The 18,719-nt window shown below is 37.0% G+C and overlaps 1 long non-coding RNA gene across 1 annotated transcript in view; it reads left to right on the forward strand.

Moving 5' to 3' along the window:
• The first annotated feature begins 3,896 nt into the window (after nt 1-3,896).
• LOC135969815 (uncharacterized) overlaps nt 3,897-18,719 on the forward strand; it is a 112,872-nt gene continuing 98,049 nt past the window's right edge. Inside the window, exon 1 of the long non-coding RNA XR_010585221.1 lies at nt 3,897-4,152. This is a non-coding gene — a long non-coding RNA (uncharacterized lncRNA). The remainder of the gene's footprint in view (nt 4,153-18,719) is intronic.

The following is an 18,719-nucleotide window of genomic DNA, read 5'->3' on the forward strand; positions in this document are numbered from 1 at the left end:
ATCTCTATTTTCAATAAGTGTAATACAATATATTATAATTAGATCTGATTCGCTGTTAAGTCTTTATATCTAGTTTTATCTCATTGGTTTATCTCTATTACAGAATGGTGAAGGTTAAAGTTTTTTGTTTTTTCCATTTCCTCTGATTTTATTTTTCCTTGTCACATGGAGTTGTTATGGATGCAAATGCTGTTATTTGATGCAAAATCATTTGTGTGACACACTTACGACGTAGTTTTTAAAATCCTTGTGTAAAAATTTATTTTTTTATCACTCTCTTTTTTTAGCTATTTCAAATACTCCTCAGCCCCTCACTATCTCTGTCAAATGTAAATGTTATTGAACTATTTCTTTTTTGGTAGTAGGCTGGAAGCATACCGATATTTTATTGTCAATTTGATTTTTATTTCCTTAACCATCAAGAAGACTGACCCACCACTTGACATCATATATTAACTGGTCATTTGGTTTTGCTACCTGTGATTTCTTCATATAATTTACCCACTTATATTCTGGGTTGGATTTAATTGCACACACTTTTTATACAATAACCATATTAACCTTTTATTTGATCCCTAAGTTTCAAATATTGTTTTTGTTATGTGTATATCCTGGCTTTCATTGTCATATCTTTTGTCTTATAAAAGTTTTGAATTTTATATACCTAAATATGCATTTTTTCTTTTATAGCTTCTATGTTTCCTGTGTTGATAAGAAGGTTAAACCCTAGGCCTGGCACAGTGGCTTATGCCTATAATCCTAGCAATTTGGGAGGCCGACGTGGGAGGATCACTTGAGTCCAGGAGTTCAAGACCAGCCAGGGCAACATGGTGAGATCTCATCTCTACAAAAAATACAAAAATTAGTCAGATGTCTGTAGTCTCAGCTACACAGAAGGCTGAGGTGAGAGGATTTCTTGGGCTTGGCTGGTGGAGATTGTTGTGGTGAACTGAAATTGGACCACCACATTCCAGCCTGGGTGAAAGAGTGAGACCTTGTCTCAAAGAAAAAAAAAAAGAAAGAAAGAAAGAAAAAGGAAAAGAAAAAAGAAAAAAAAGTTAAACCCTAGATTATATATATGAGTTTTCAATTGTTGTCTAAGAAATACGACCTCTATTTCCACAATAAACCAAAATATTTTAAAGCAAGCCAACCATTTTATTTCTACTCCCTCAAAAGTACTTAGTGTATTTATGGTCTTTTGTTGTAGTTGTTTCATAAACATTTTAGAATTAACTTAACATATACTATGATGAACCAAGTAAAATTTCTAACAAATTTAAATTGAGTTTATATTTCTTAGTTGAGAATTTGGTACATCTAACCATTGACTTAAATCCTCTTTTAATGTGTGTGTACTTTTTATATTTTTGTTTCTATTTTAAAGTCTCCTTTTAAAACTATTAACACACAGCCTTTAAAAATAAATATTGTAATTGTGCTGGAGAAAAATATATACATCAAATTGTTTGATGTCGCATTCTACACTTATTCACCAGATAATTTCTAATTTTTATTGTGTTGGTTTTATTATATGTGTCTTTTTTTTTTTTTTTTTTTTTTGACAGAGTCTAGCTCTGTCGCCCAGGCTGGAGTGCAGAGGCGTGATCTCGGCTCACTGCAAGCTCCGCTTCCCGGGTTCATGCCATTCTCTTGCCTCAGCCTCCCGAGTAGCTGGTACTACAGGCGCCCGCCACCAGGCCCGGCTAATTGTCTTTTTTTTTTTTTTCCTGTATCTTTAGTAGATACGGGGTTTCACCATATTAGCCAGAATGGTCTCGATCTCCTGACCTCGAGACCTGCCCGCCTCAGCCTCCCAAAGTTCTGGGATTACAGGCGTGAGCCACCATGCTAGGCCCGCCTTTTTTTATTTAAATCTGCTTAATAAGAGAGAAATATGTTTTAAAAAATAAAGTTAGGGCCGGGCACAGTGGCTCATGTCTGTAATCCCAGCACTTTGGGAGGGCATATCACTTGAGGCCAGAAGTTCATGACCAGCCTGGCCAACATGGCAAAACCCCCTCTCTACTAAAAATACAAAAATTAGCTGGGCATGGTGGTGCATGTCTGTAATGCCAGCTACTTGGGAGGTGGAGGCACGAGAATTACTTGAGCCTGGGAGGCAGAGGTTGCAGCGGGCCGAGATCATGCCACTGCACTCCAGCCTGGGCGACAGGGTGAGACTTCCTCTCAAAAAAAAAAAAAAAAGAAAAAAGAAAAAAAGAAAAAAATTAGATTATCTATTTTTTTCTTCCATTTTCTATCAAATTTTTATCCATGTATTTTGGAGTTATGTGATCCTTTGCAGATAATTTTTGAATCTTTATCTCATTGCTGTGAATTTAATATGACAGTATTATTTTTAATAATAATTTCCACTTATGAAAGTCACTTATTTTTATATTACTGAAGCTGAACCAGCTTTCCTTTGTTATCATTTCTCTAGCATGCATTTTTTATCCTTTACCTTTCAGTGTTTCTCTTTCCTTATATTGTCAATATATCTTTATACACAGCACGCAGCTGGATTTTGTTTCTCTATTCAACCTCACCGTATTAGTCTGTTAGTAAGAAATGTTATTTCATGTAATATATTGTAAATTCTTATCTGTATGGATAATTTTAAACATCTCATTTTATGTTCTTCTTTGTACCACTTTTTCAGTCTCATTTTTGCTCACTGCTTTTCTTATGTGTGTTTAATTGACTGAGTTTTTTCATCCTAATTGTTTTATACACTCTTCCTCTTTCTACCAGTTTGCTGGTTCCTTGCTTATTGTAAAATATATAATTAACAGCTATAAAATTTCTTTATATAATTATGTACATCTCAAAGAACACAGGACCACTCCCTTCCAACTTAGATACTAAATTTTTTACCAGTAATATTTTTATTGTTTTTCATTGGTTACGTTATTCTTTTTGCCTTCTCAGTAAGGCTCAGAATTAGCTGGTGGGAATAACAGAGGTACCATGTTCAGAAGTACCACAGTATCTTGCAATTGGTTTAGTTAGGCAGTGGCATTTTTGGAATCTCTCCTCCAACCTATCTGCTCAATTGCCAATGTAGGCAAAAGCTCCAGTTCCCCAGCTGCACCTACCACAGAGGAATCAACTACTTCTAATTTTCTCATTCTCTAAAATACACTCACCTATGCTAAGTCTACAGATCTTTGCAACCAAGACCTCTCGACAATCTACTGCTGCCTATTAAACCCTCTCTCACATTTTTTTTCCGTAATTTTCTCCTTTCGATTCTTCAGGAGTGCCTAAATATTTCTTTAATTCTAAAGGCGTAGAAGATATAAAGTATATATAAAGTGGTTGGGAGCAGCAGGAACACTTTTTGTTTAAAACCTGTCCAGAAACAATTTTATTTCATTGACCTCCTGAAAGAATCATTATATTTGTATATTATAAACATTATAATTTATTTATAAAGAGTAAGTACTCCGGTAGGACTTATTTCAACTCCACATCTAGTATTTACTGTATCTTTAACCTTGGGTATTCCCGTTATATCTTTATGTCTTCGTTGCTTAGTGAAATGGAGGTGTCAGCGTGACAGAACGCTTAAAAAGATTCAAACAATGAGGTTTTCAGAATACCGAACACAAAATCAGACACCGGATGAGTTCAATAACTTACAGATAACTCATTCTTCAATTTTTCTGTTTGCAACTTTATACAATTTAAAAAGTGCATTCTAACAAGTACATCTCTACTATGGACTTTAATATTATTTTACCTTCGTGAAATGAATGCTTTCCTTATTTTCCTTTTTTTTCTGAGGCGGAGTCTCGCTCCGTCTCCCAGGCTGGAGTGAGTGGCGCGATCTGCGCTCACTGCAAGCTCCGCCTCCCGGGTTCCCGCCTTTCTCCTGCCTCAGCCTCCCGAGTAGCCGGAACTACAGGCGCCGCCACCGCTACAGGCGCCGCCACCGCGACCGGCTAAATTTAATTTAATTTAATTTTATTTTATTTCATTTTATTTTCAGTAGAGACGGGGTTTCATTTAGCCAGGATAGTCTCGATCATCTGACCTCGTGATCCGCCCACCTCGGCCCCCCAAAGTGCTGGGATTACAGCCGTGAGCCACCGCGCCCGGCCCCTTATTTTCCTTTTGTAAACTTTTGAAATAGAAGACGTCAAGGTAAGGCTTTTCTTTCTGACACGGTTTTGATTACAACACTAATTTTTGATTGGTAATTTTTTCACTTTTGCTATTTAAAAAGTTACTCATGATTGATATTTTTGCACTCGTGGATGTACTTGCACACACACATAATTGCCTAGTGTTTACCAAATCCACTCAAAGTTATAATCCTAAATGTAGTGAAGAACTCAGCTTTCAGATTCCCAGCAGCTGTATTACAACATAAGCTAGAACGCCAACTACATCACCAATGATTCTGATTATGTTTAAGTCATTTAAAATATTCATAATATGTCATATTTCCAAATTAATTTGAAATTATATTGTAATATTTATTCAAACCTTTATGATCATTTCATATTGATTTTTACTTAAAACACTAGACATTTGTGTATGCGTGTATGTGTACGTGTGTGCTTGTAATATTCAGATTAAGCCAATTAAAAGCCGGAGATGTAGCACGCAGAACTCGCCATTGTATTTTCCACAGGAATTCTAGCGTTGTCCCTCTGGCACCTCTAAAGTATGATTGGACTATGTGGAATCACTGTTGTACCAACTATTTGAGGAAATATAATAAATATTCTTGGTGCATTGTCGAGATTAAAAACAGTAAGCGGAAATATTTTTAAACTCTATTTAGAAGATACAGATGTATTTGTTTATAGATGATTTTACATTGTTATTTCAACAGTGTTTAGAAACTTTTGTAAGTAAGCTAATAGTACTGTCTCTTCAACCCAGGCCCAGGATAAACTGAGGTGTGACTTCTGGGTTCCGGATATCACTAGTTGAAAACCAGTTTTGTGTGCAAAACAGCCCCAACATTGCCCCTCCATATAGATTCTTCCATGTGTTGTTAATTTATGGTTCAAGGGGTGAGAAATCCTTGGACTGGGCGTGGTGCCTCAGGACTATAATCCCAGTACTTTTAGAGGCCGAGGTGGGCGAATCACGAGGTCACGAGATCGAGACCATCCTGGCTAACATAGTGAAACCCCATCTCTAATGAAAATACAAAAAAATCAGCTGGGCGTGGTGGCGGCGCCATTCCGGAGGCTGAGGCAGGAGAATGGCGGGAACCCAGGAGGCGGAGCTTGCAGTGAGCCGAGATCGGGCCACTGTACTCCAGCCTGGGCGACAGAGCGAGGCTCCGTCTCAAAAAAAAAAAAAAAAAAAAAAAAGAAATCCTAGAATGTGATATATAGACCTGTTTGAAACAAAAAAATTGAGTGGACAGTATTTTTATTCTCGGAAGATCTTTTTCAGCTAACTTTATTTACTGAATCATAATGTATATAATAAACAACAGGAATACAATGTAAGCACAATGTATACAATGTAACAATCAAAATATTGCTCAAGAGAAATTTACATGAATGTCTGAAACTAGGGAAAATTTATCTGTAACTTCCTTTCAGAAAAATCAACAAATGCTGCATTTCAATGTAAACACCTAACATACTGTGAAGTAGATTCCATTAGAAAAAAGTTGTTTTTTCTTCTTTTTCTGGGAATAAGAGTGGATAATTAGGAATTGCAATATTAATGAATATAGAATGTATTAAGTTATGTCTTATGAGACAATCAGAAAGCATAAAAATGACAAAATAAGTGCCATGTATTTGAATATTTCTTCTGCCATAAATTGAACTGAATTTGACTCTTTCTGGGTATGCTAATCAAATGCTACTTCTGCTACACACCAGTTTAATCTAAAAGGCATATGGAACATTCCAACAGTGTCAGTACATATTTTGCCATTATTATTGTAAGCCTAGAACCGTATCTGACACACAACAGACAATTAAATTATAAAGGAATAAATTCACTAGTGAACAAATGAATGGGCAAAAGAAAAATATTCGATATGTCCACAATGTATATCAAAATCGTGAGACATAGCATTGTTTCTTAGATTCTTTTGGACATGTGTGAAAGACATTAATCTACTTCCTCCCTCTCTTTCTTTCACATACAAATATATGCAAACCCACAGGGCCCCTAACACATACTTTTACAACCCTCAATAAAAACAAATATTGCTTTGACAGCAGAACTTTAAGAACTATTACCACCATACTCAAATGCTTTTTTGCTTTTTCATTTTTCTTTTCTCTGGCTTTTTTTTTTTTTTTTTTTTTAGACAGAGTCTTACTCTGTCACCAGGCTGGACTGCAGTGGTGCGACCTCAGCTCACTGCAACCTCTGCCTCCTGGGTTTAAGCGATTCTCCTGCCTCAGCCTCCAAGTAACTGGGATTACAAGCACTCGCCACCATGCCTGGCTGATTTTTGCATTTTTAGTAAAGACGGGGTTGCACTATGCTGGCCAGGTTGGTCTCAAACTCCTAACCTCAGGTGATCCACCCGCTTCAGCCTCCTTAAGTGCTAGGATTACAGGCATGAGCCACCATGCTCGGCCTTAAATGCCTTCTCCCCCCCCCATAAGACTCAAACATTTCTTGGAAGTTTGGGGGCAGGAGTGCAGGTAGACTGGAAGAACTGATGACACTCTAGTTTCTAAATCTCTAAACTTTTCTAGAATTCATCACTCTTAGCACTCATTTGATACCTCAAATATATACCTCTTTATGCTGATATACATTGTTTTATTTCTATAGCCATATTTACCCTTCTAGCAAAACTCAGTTGCAAGGGTTGAAATATCATCTTTTACTTAGTAGATGCACATTTTGATTCCTTAGAAGACTTGAGGATGCAACAAAAGAAAATTTCCGTTAAATTAAAAGCAATAAATAGCTAGCTCAAATCTGATTTCTAGAATTATAACATTCTCATCACATCTCCTACAGCTACGTATGGATCTTCTGGCGACAGATAGGTGCTACTTAAAATACAACTACTCTCCAGTCTTGTGTTGAAAAGGTGTTTGGAACTATTTAGTACATGGCAACTATATTTCCCACTTCAGGTCCATCCAGTATGTATGCCCATACATCCAGCAGGTGGGTCTGGTTCCAAACCTGAGCCACAAATTCATGGGGGATAGAGGAGGAGAGGAGGCTGTTATTACTTGCGTGAGGTGGAAGGAGGTCAAGCATGTGTCTGGACGTTCTACAATGTTCCCGAAAGCCCCTGCAACAAGGCAACTAAATTATCAATAGTGCCCAGATTAAGCACCCTGTGTTTGTTATTGTTATTGTTGTTTGTAGATTCAGGGGATATATAGGCATGTTTGTTACATGGGTATTGTATTAGGGTTCTCTAGAGGGACAGAAATAATTACATATATAATTATATATTTAATTATATATAAGTAATAATTATATAAAATAATTATATAAAAATATATAATTATATATAATAAATATAATTATATAGATATATATAAGTAGGTACTGTATATATATATATACACACACACACAGAGTAGGTAATGTGTGTATATATATTATATAAAGGGGAGTTTATTAAGTATTAACTCACATGATCACAAGGTCCCAGTAGGCTGTCTGCAAGCTGAGGAGCAAGGAGAACCAGTCCCAGGCCCAAAACTGAAGGACTTGGAGTCTGATGTTCGAGGGCAGGAAGCATCCAGCAAGGGAGAAAGATGTAGGCTGGGCCGCTAGGCCAGTCTTGTCTTTTCACATTTTTCTTCCTGCTTTATATTCTAGCCTCACTGGCAGCTGGTTAGATGGTGCCCACCCAGTTTGAGGGTGGGGCTGCCTCTTCCAGTCCACTGACTTAGATGTTAATCTCTTTTGGCAACACCCTCACAGACACACCCAGGATCAATACTTTTCATCCTTCCATCCAATCAAGTTGACACTCAGTATTAACCATCACACGTATGTAGTGTAATGGTGGGGACTGAGCATTTAGTGTATTCATCACCCCAATATTGAGTACAGTATCCAATGGGTAATTTTTCAACTCTCACCTCCCTCCCACTCTCCTGCCTTGTGGAGCCCCGAGTATTTATTATTTCCATCTTTACATTCATGTGTGCCATTGTTTAGCTCCCACTTCTAAGTGAGAATATGTGATATTTGGTTTTCTGTTTCTGAGTTATTTCACTTAGAATAACAGCCTCCAGCTCCAACCATGTTGCTGCAAAGGACATGGTTTCATTTTTTTAATGGCTTCATATAAAGAATCTTGTTTTAATGGGATGAATGTAATGCCAACTACAGTGGCCCCCATCTGCTAGGACCAGGACTCAGACCCTTCCTTATGGTTACTTCTCTACCAGTGTCTGTCCATGAGAGCAAAGACAGTTCTTCACTGTCCTTTCTCCCAAGTATTTCCCACAGGACTGGCTATATAAATGTATAGGGCCTAGTGGAAAATAAAAATGCAGGGCTCTTTCTTCAAATATCATTAATAATTTCAAGACAATGTCAGCATAATATTAAAGTGAGTGCAGAGTCCCATGGGACTGCACAGGTCATACACAAGTTGGACATGAATTGCTCCTTGATGCCCTATCAGTAGTAGGAGGCTAACTTACAAGGAGTTCATTTTATAAAGACCCACTCAGAAGACTGAATGATGGATTTTTTTTGATTCCACAATAAGGAGTATTATTTAGAAAGACAACTTTAATTTAAAACATTCTGCTAATTGGGTCAACATTACCATTTATATTATTTCTTGATTGTTTAAAAAAAGTTCTAAAACATATTGAAAACTAAAAGCACTAATGTGAGCTTTCTCTTTATTTTAAAAAGAAGAAAACTCAGAAGAATAATGTAAAACATACCTAACATACACATGGACACTTGCTTCATTATCTCCTCTTATCCATCAAGGTGAAAACACCTCATACAGGCCTTTAACCATGTCCTTTGGCATCATTTGCACGAGTGCTCCATTGAGCTCCATTGACAGTGGGTAGAATACTGATAGTGAGAAATCATGATCTATTTCTTCCCTCCACGTCCCCCAGCCTATCAATATTAGCCAGTGGATTTTAATCTTTTTATTTCTTAGAACATCAAAGCTTATGGTGTTAGATTCTGGGTCTATTGACTTATTTTAGCTTCACTGTGTTTCCAAACAGGGCACTGTTCCTGGGCATGCTTGCTATCACTTCAAAATTCATAACTAAGCAAGTTAGTTAGTCATTCATTTCAAAATGTTAAGATGTACTTCTCAAATTTACTGTTTTTATTACTTTTTTTCTTCTCCCTCTTATATTATATCCATCCTACTCACGTAATCATAAACAGTGGACTCCTTACAAATAAACTTTTTTTTTTTTTTTTTACATTTGGCTGGCAGCAGTAGTTAAATCGTACCAATAAATCATAATGTGGTCACAGAGCAAAGAGACATATAATTGTTTTCTCAACATAGATCCATAGAGATTTGATAGAGGTACAATTCTGACTTAGAGATTATAGAGACATCTAGCACAATAACAGAGTTTTCAAGGAGAGACACATCTTCACATTCCACAAAACAATATTTATTTCGGAAAGGGCTTCTCAGTCTCAGCATGATTGACATCTTGGGCTGAATAATTATGAGAGGGCTTTGAATATTTTAAGATGTTGACCAGCATCCTAGGTTGCTACCCCCTAGATGACAGTCACACCTTCCCAGTTGTGAGAAACAAAAATATTTCTAGGCATTGCAAAATGTCCCCTGGAGGGAAAAAAATAATCATCTTCAGTTGAAAACCACGGCTTTGCAACAACTCTAAAACAAATATATCAGATTTTGAGGTTGAATTTTCATTTGTGTTTCCCAAAGCAGCTTGATGAATTTTTATGCAATGATCTAGAAATCTATCCGGCTAAAGCAAATTAGACAAATAAAGTAGATATTTTATTTTTTGATATAATAACTAGTTTTCCCAGTACTATGGATGTGCTTATTCTTTATATTAAATTTAAGAAGAGTTAACTTTGAAAACGATGTGGCCTGGGGTTGTGCCTTAGCATGTTAACTCAAATATTACTTTCATTGTCATTGTCATATCACAGACTGTACTAGGTCAAAATGTTCTCTTTTACATGCCAAAGTGGGGTAAGAAAGGCAGCATTGTCTTTAGAGCTGAATATCTGTTTACTTCTCACACATATTCGTACAATCATGTCATCTCAGGCTGTATCTACTTAACAATACCATCATTTGAACAAAAGAAAAAATCAAACAGCTGCATAAAAATGAAGAATAACCATTTTTACTGACTTTTTTTTAACGCCTACTTGCTCAGATTCCTGAATATTTTATGTTTATCATCGACTTTACCTTCAAAGGGTGAAGCAATCACAGTATTATTCTTGAAGAGTAAGGGATAAATTAAGTGGTCATTTGGAAGGATTCGATTCTATTGCATGACCTAGAAATGTACTTAGATATATTTTCAGTAAAGGTTCAATTACATACATCTTTTATAAATACATTTTCTATTTTTGAGTCTCCTTATGATTAGCGTTTATTTAGCATATCCCTGTTTTCTGTCATTCAAGATAAATTCATTCTGAATCAAATTTCAGAAAACTCAAAAGCAAACATATTTGCACTGGGAAATGCAGGTTGGAGTAGGAAAGATGTCTATGAATTTCATGCTATTTCTACACGTTGTTTATTAGTGGAAACAGAGAAAATGAGTAATAAGAAATAGCTGTTTCAACCACACACAAGTAGGCTTAGATTATTCAACTAGTAAAAGTAGATTGTAAAAAAATTAAAGTTCATTTTTTTTTTTTTTTTAAATTTGAGACAGAGTCTGCTCTGTCGCCCAGACTGGAGTGCAGTGGCGCGGTCTCCGCTCACTGCAAGCTCCGCCTCCCGGGTTCAAGCGATTCTCCCACCTCAGCCTCCCAAGTAGCTGGGACCACAGGCGCCCGCCACCACGCCCGGCTAATTTTTTGTATTTTTAGTAGAGACGGGGTTTCACCGTGTTAGCCAGGATGGTCTCGATCTCCTGACCTCCTGATCCGCCCGTCTCGGCCTCCCAAAGTGCTGGGATTAAAAGTGTGAGCCACAGCACCCGATCTAAAGTCCATTTTTAAAGAATCAAGTATTTTGAACATGATTCTACTTATGTTTATAGGTTGATTGCTTTGTTTTGTTTTTCCCCCTCTAAAGTGAAAGTGAAGAGTGAGGTATGCTTAAAATATCAATGAAAATATTATTTCTTTATCTTGACACTTATTGCATAAATATTTATTTGCATAGTACCATAACTGCAATTTTTGGGGAAATAACAATGGTTGATAATAAACGGTATTAAGGCTTTGTTCTTAAATGATTTTTTTCCTTCAACATTTAAGTTCCAGGAACGTGTGCCAGACGTGCAGGTTTATTACGTAGGTAAACGTGTACCATGGGGGTTTGCTGCACAGATCAACCCATCACCTAAGTATTAAGCCCAGCATCTATTAGCTATTCTTCCTGATCCTCCCCCTCCCACTAACATCCCCAAGACCCCCTGATGGCCCCAGTGCTTTTCTGGGGAGGGTCTGATGTAAGATTTGGTTAAAGCATTGGTGTTCTAGTATTACTGACAGATGATCATGAGGCTCTCTATCCAAAAGGGGTCTTTCTTAACGTCTTATAAATCATATAGCATCTAGAATTGCCTCAGCTTTGAAATATGAAATGAAAAAGGATTAAAGTGTACAAATATCAAAAACCACTAGTATATATATTTCTGAGTCACTCTTAGTATTATAGTCTTACCACTTAAAAGTGAATTATTTCAGAAAAATATTGCAATCAAGACACAAAATATAATAGACAATCAATATGCAGAACGCCAGCAAAACATCATATAAACTATGCATTTCTCCTTGTTAAAGTCTTATGTGAGCCATGAATTATGCAAAACAACCAAGAGATTCTATTAAAAAGGTGATACATCTTCAGGATCCTGAGACATGAAAGACCATCTGAGCTTTCCTCTCAAGGTTATTATGGAGTTATCAGAATTCCTCAGAGTTTGAAAGTTTTAAACAGAAATAGGATAGTGAGGATATATTGCAAATTTTATGCTAGTAGAAGAGAAACGCTCCAGAAAAAAACATTTTTGATGAAGTAATCAAAATTATTTATTCAGTAGGCCACTCATTTGTTCAAAAACACTATTTATAAAGTACTTTTGAACAATTTATGAAGTGCCTGACTGCACCAATGATATCATTGGATAGAGCATGTACTTTGAAACCATTTTCATTAATATGCACAACATATTACCCAATAACAATTTGTATTTACTTGTCTGGCAGAAATCAGTGCATTTATTAGATGTCTCATTAATGCTCTTAAAGTATGAATTCCAAATTATTGGAATTAATGGCAATACAACTGCCACTCAAGCATGAGTTAGGAGACCCTGATGAATTATGATAAATCATGGAAGAGTAGGTTCAGATGATCTGTTATGGATAAAACGCTTAACACCTAAGACGGATCCCCTATCTATAAGCCACTCATCATCTTGGATCAGATAAAAGAGTTAGATAATCATCTAGTTGCTATCATTTTATAACCCTCAGCAGTTTATGAGTTTCCTTCCTAATTAACCAATTATTTTGGCAAAACTAAGACTGATGTGTGTACAGAAGTGAAAGCCTCAATAATCTGATAATCTGGTTAGCCAATGAAAGGAATAATAAAATGCCCTTGGGCACAATTTAAACAATATAATTTTTATCCCACAGAACATCTAATTTAAATAGTCTTATTTTAAGCTGCTGTTAAATTCTCCCAAACACACACACACACACACACACACACACCCAATTTAAATAAATGCATATCACATAGCACTTAACAAAGGAAAAGATTAGAAACAAGGACTTTGGGAGGTCAAGGTGAATGCATCACTTGAGCCCAGGAGTTACAGACCACCCTGGGCAACAAAGCCAGACCCTATCTCTACAAAACAATTAGGTGGGTGTGGTTGTGTGCATCTGTAGTCCCAGCTACTTGAGAGGCTGGGGTGGGAGGATCACTTGACTCCATTAGGTCAAGGGTGCAGTGAGCCATGATGGAACCTTTGCACTCCAGCCTGGGCAACAGAATGAGACCCTGTCTTAAAAAAATAAAATAAAATAAATCAACTCATGATAATCAACTTATTGATTTAAAAAAAGAAAAAGAAAGAAACAAGACATAACATTTAAAATGTTAAGCATTTTAAACATTCGGTGATATTCGATTTAGTGGAATCAGTTTGGCAAAACATTCTAGAGAGTTTATATATTATATGCCACACACACACACACACACACACACACACACACACACACACATTTTGATGCTGTACATTACCTTAGTATTCTGAGATGACCGAAATTCAATATTTTTACTGAAAATGTTAAAAGGGGTAGCAAAGGAAAGGTGTAACCCCATCAACTTGTAACAATCCTGGAGCTTATTAACTCTGAGAGTCAGCACAGATATTGGTTAAGGGGTGGACTTGGAGCCATAACTAGATGTGATTTCAGGTGTGTAGCTTGACCTTTCTGAGCCTCACAGTTTCTTCTCTTTAAAATAGGCATAATACGGTAGCATAGTATGTAAGGTTGTTATGATGTCTGCTTTCCCTGTGCTTTTAGCTGTTCTGCTTCATCTCACACAGGGGATCTACTCCTGTAGGCTCACTTTCCAGGATCCAGGTCAACTGTTGTGTTTGCCAAGGGCAGGCAAAGATCGGGGGCTGTGAGACTAGAGGAAAGTAGCAGCCAGGGTATAGCTCTAGCTTCTCTCTGTTAAATTGCCAGGGCTGCCATAACAAAATACTTATTAATAACAGATTTATTTTCTCAGAAATCTGGAAGCTGAAAGTCTAAGATCAAAGTGTCAGCAAGGTGGTTTTTATTTTTATTTTTATTATTTTTTTCCTCCAAGGCCTCTGTTACTGTCTTGCAGATGGTGGCCTCTCAGCCTGTGTGTTGTCTGTGTGTTAATATCTCCTTCTTATAAAGACACCAATCCTACTGGATTACAGCCTGTCCATATAACTTCATTTTATCATATTTACCTCCTTAAAGACCCTATCTCCAAATACAGTTACATTCTGAAGTACCGGGTGTTAGGACTTCAATGTATGAATTTTGAGGGACCACGATTCAGCCCTTAACACTCTCTGTTCCTTTGGTGGCTTCTCTAACAACAACTGTGCATCGTTCATCGCTGCATCTCCGCCTAGACAATGGCTGCAGCTCCCAGGGCCGCGACTCCAGCTACTTCTGGATAGTACCTCTGTTGTTCCAGCTTCTGTTGGATGACTTGGGCCCTAGGATCTCGCAATCTCTGCTCCTCTTGTTTTTATCTCTACTCAAAAACTAGTACAGATTTCTGCTGTTGCTTACTGGGGTACTTCATCTTCCCTCGTTGAGGTTCTTAGCTCTTCCACTTGTAATCAATTCCTTGGATTAAATTAGCTTCATTTGCAATACTGAGTTGGGTCTCTTTTCCCAAAAGAGAGTTAATAGACACAGATACTTGAAAGAATAAATGAATTAATGCTTGCACTTTCAGAAGAACATAGTGTAGTAAGCATCATGCGTGAGTTTAAATAAGCAAACATTTCTTTATTCTGTGAATGTTTTCTGAACAATATCTTTGCCTCAGAGGAAATTACAAACAGCTTCAAAGTTGTTCTATTCAATCCGTTATTACTCCCCTCTTTCAATAAATCATTGTTCCTGAAAAGTAACACTTTGGAGTAAAACTTAAGGATTTTGATAGATATGTAAATATTCATTTTACCTTTTTTAAGAACATAAAAAAGAATAAGAAGTTTTCTGTACCAGTTACAGCCTCCATTATGCCATTTCTAAAGGTATTTTTTTCTCTGCCTTACATTGATGAATGGGTTAACAAGAGAAAGTTTTAATTTTATTTTTTAAACATTGTTTCCTAATCCTGGCTATACCCTTTAGTAACTATGCTAGTCACCATTTTCTCATTTATAGTTTACAGAGGTCCATATCTGCTGCGATTTGGTGCAAGGATTCAATGAGGGAGTGGCTTCTTCAATTTCACCATTTTCTTGTCTTTTTACCATTATCATGTTGCTCTAACTTGAAAAAGCTTGTCCATCCCTTGAACAATGAGTAATGTCATTATGATATGCCTCTGAAATATGAATAAAATCTTACCCCCAAATACTTAAACATTTGGCAAAAGGGGGTTTATACTGAAATTTTATTACTTTCTGATGTGTTAACACTCCCTTTCAATACTTCACAGTTTCTACTGTATTAACTGGGTGCTGCCCTCTGGCCCCTAAAATGCTAAAAATGGAGGGACCTTCTCATTCTCTCTTACTTATTCCTTAATCCAGCTAATGGTTTGTCTTTCTCAATCTATTCCCTAATAAAAATCAACTGTTCTGGCCTGGCGCGCTGGCTCACGCCTGTAATCTCAGCACTTCGGGAGGCCGAGGTGGGCAGATTACCTGAGGCTGGGAGTTCAAGACCGGCTTGATCAACATGGAGAAACCCTGTCTCTACTACCTGTCTCTACTAAAAATACAGAATTATTTTTAATTTTGTATTAAAATTACATTAAAATTAATTAAAATTAAAATTGGTGGTGCATGCCTGTAATCCTAGCTATTCAGGATGCTGAGGCAGAAGAATTGCTTGAACCTGGGAGGCGGAGGTTGCGGTGAGCCGAGATTGCACTATTGCACTCCAGCCTGGGCAACAACAGTGAAACTCTGTCTCAAAAAAACAAAAAGAAAATCAACTGTTCCGATTTTCCTCCTCCTGATTATTTGTCTCTCAACCTATGATTATCCCAAACACAAACCCAGAAAAAGCAACACCAGCCCAACAAGACAAACCATGGATCTATAGACTTTAATACTTATGCTTCTATTGTGTAAATATATGAATTCTCTCTAATCATAACAAACAAATCAACAAAGCAGATAAAACACATACACACAAGCACACACACAGGCATATACATGCATACACACACACACGGATATACATGCATACACATACGCACTCATACACATACACATACACACACACACACATACACATACACATACACACACACGCACAGCCCTTGTACTTTCGCTTCTATAATCCTGGACCTTCAACTTGCCATTACCAAATATTTCTTTTGCTTTAGAGCAAAACATTTGGGGAAAATCATTTATTTTTAGTGTTTGGTTTCCCTTATTAACCATTCCATTCTCAATTCCAACCATGAATTCAGATTTCTTCCTTTGTCATTTTATACTAACTACTCTTGCCAATGTTTGCAACAGCAGAGTGTTTACCTCTGTAAATATTTTCCAATGTTATCTTCCTTGACTTCTCTGTAACCTTTAGTGTTCTCTGTTCCTGCAGTGGTGTTTTCCTTTTATCCCCCCCACATCTTTTCAGTCTCTTTGGAGGCTCCTTTTTTTCTGTACTGAAAAGCTGGTTTTCTGGAGGGTTTCTTCCCCTGATTTGCTCCTTCTGGATAGCTTCATATGCAAAACCTTACATACGCTCATGGCATTATTTTCTGCTTATGTTTAAGATTCACAAATACTTAAGTCACATCAGTTATTCCCCTTGTCCACTAGTTGTTGCCATATTTAACTCTATGTAAAGTATCTTCTTATGAAAGACCTTCGGACAGGTAAATAATATATTAAGTACAGGGAGATCAAATCATCTTGTTCTCCCTAAACCCACCCCACTAGGTATGAATGTTTCCAATGTTGAAAAATTATTTTAATCTTGAAATGATCAACCTACAATACCCTATCCATCCAAATATTTACTGTTACAAAATTATAGCTCCCTAAATGTACAAAATCTCCTATCCCGGTTACCACTTGTATACCCTTCACTGATATTCTCATCATTCTTTTTCTTTTTCTTTTCTTTTTTTTTTTGGATTCAGTGATTTGTAAATACTTACTTAATCTTCTTGGCCCTTGTCTTGCCTGCCTTCTGCATGGAAAACTCTCCTCTCGCCCCAAATCATGCTTCCCACTGCTGTGGAGTGTTATTTCACGAATGCAAATATAATTAGTTATTCTCTACTTAAAATAATTCTAGTAGCTCCCTACTGACTACAGGATGAAATTTATATTCTTACTCTGACTACAAGGTTTGCTTCGCCTTGGCTTATTTGCACAGTTCCAACCTTAATTCACCACTTTATTTTCAAATTCTGCTCTCTAGCCATACAAATACAACTAGCTTGGAAATAAACAAATATACCACAAGATGTTGGTTCGGCAATTTTATTCCTGCTTCTCTTTGTCTGGGGGTCCCTAACAGTTTTTCGCTACCCTAGTACCTCAAGATGGAGTTTTTGGTTATTTGTGTGTTTTAAAAAAATCATTTTATAAGTATCCAGCGATAGCAGACCTCTTTGATTACCCAATCTATATAAATTTTAAAGACTAAAAGAAGATAGAAGGGTACCATCTACTATAGTAGATTGGGCTACCAAACCCCTGTAGCAAACTTTTCTCTCTTCCTCTGTTACAAAGTCTGGGAAGCTAAATTTAATTCCGTAGGTGCGCCTGTGACTGGGGTTATGGGTGTTATTGAGGATCTGATAATCAGATGCAGTTTCACTTGGAGTCTATTTAAGAAAACAGAGAATGCCAATACTTTGTACTATATGACCCATTCATTTATGTATTAGTCTGTTCTCGCATTGCTATAAAGTAATACCTAAAACTGGGTAATTCATAAAGGAAAGACGTTTAATCGACTCATGGTTATGCAGACTGTACTGGAAGCATGCCACCATCTCTTTTGAGGAGGCCTCAGGGAGCTTCCACTCGTTGCAGATGGCCACATGGTAGCAGGTGTCTTACACGGTAGGAGCAGGACAAAGAGACAGAGAAAGGAGGTGCCACACATTTTTAAACAACCAGATCTTACGAGAACTCACTATCGCCACAACACCACCGAGGGGGGTGGTGTTAAAACATGAGACACCGTCCCCATGATCTGATCACCTCCCACCATGCCCCACCTCCAACACTGGAGATTACAACTGGATATGAGATTTGAGCAGGGACACAGATCCAAACTATATCAATTTGTTATTAATGATCTAACAAAGAGGGTGGGCTCTAGAACCAAATACTAAAGCAGTTGCTCTCCGATCCATAGGCAGAAGTGACAATGGCGTATTTCTGGAGACAACAGCTGCATCAATGGCTTATTGATTCCCTAGCTTTCTGATTGAAGCACAGGGAGGCTCAGTCTTCCAAGTTTTGAAAAGTTCTAAGTAGGCTTTAGAAAATATTACTCTGTTTATAATTCTGTAAATACAGTATTCTGTTTTAAAGTAGATTAATAACTTGACAAGAATGATAGAAGGTAAACAATATACTCCTCCCTTTACATGGATGAAGAAACAGAGGAACAGAAAGCAAATCTTTCAAGGTGACCAGTAGTTAACCCAGGAAATGAACTTAAGAAGCATTCTCTCTCAAATTCTACCTGATCCCTCTCTAATTCTACCTAAATCTCTGCCATTTAGAATCTCTTCTATGTTATCAAATTTGCCATAGTCTTCACTTCTGCAGGTACTGCAACTTGATTCCTTTAGAACATTTTGGACCTATCTATTTCTAATGGTAGCTTTATATTAAACTAGCTCA

Source organism: Macaca fascicularis, chromosome 3 (assembly GCF_037993035.2).
Source record: "Macaca fascicularis isolate 582-1 chromosome 3, T2T-MFA8v1.1".
Classification (NCBI taxonomy): Eukaryota; Metazoa; Chordata; class Mammalia; order Primates; family Cercopithecidae; genus Macaca; species Macaca fascicularis.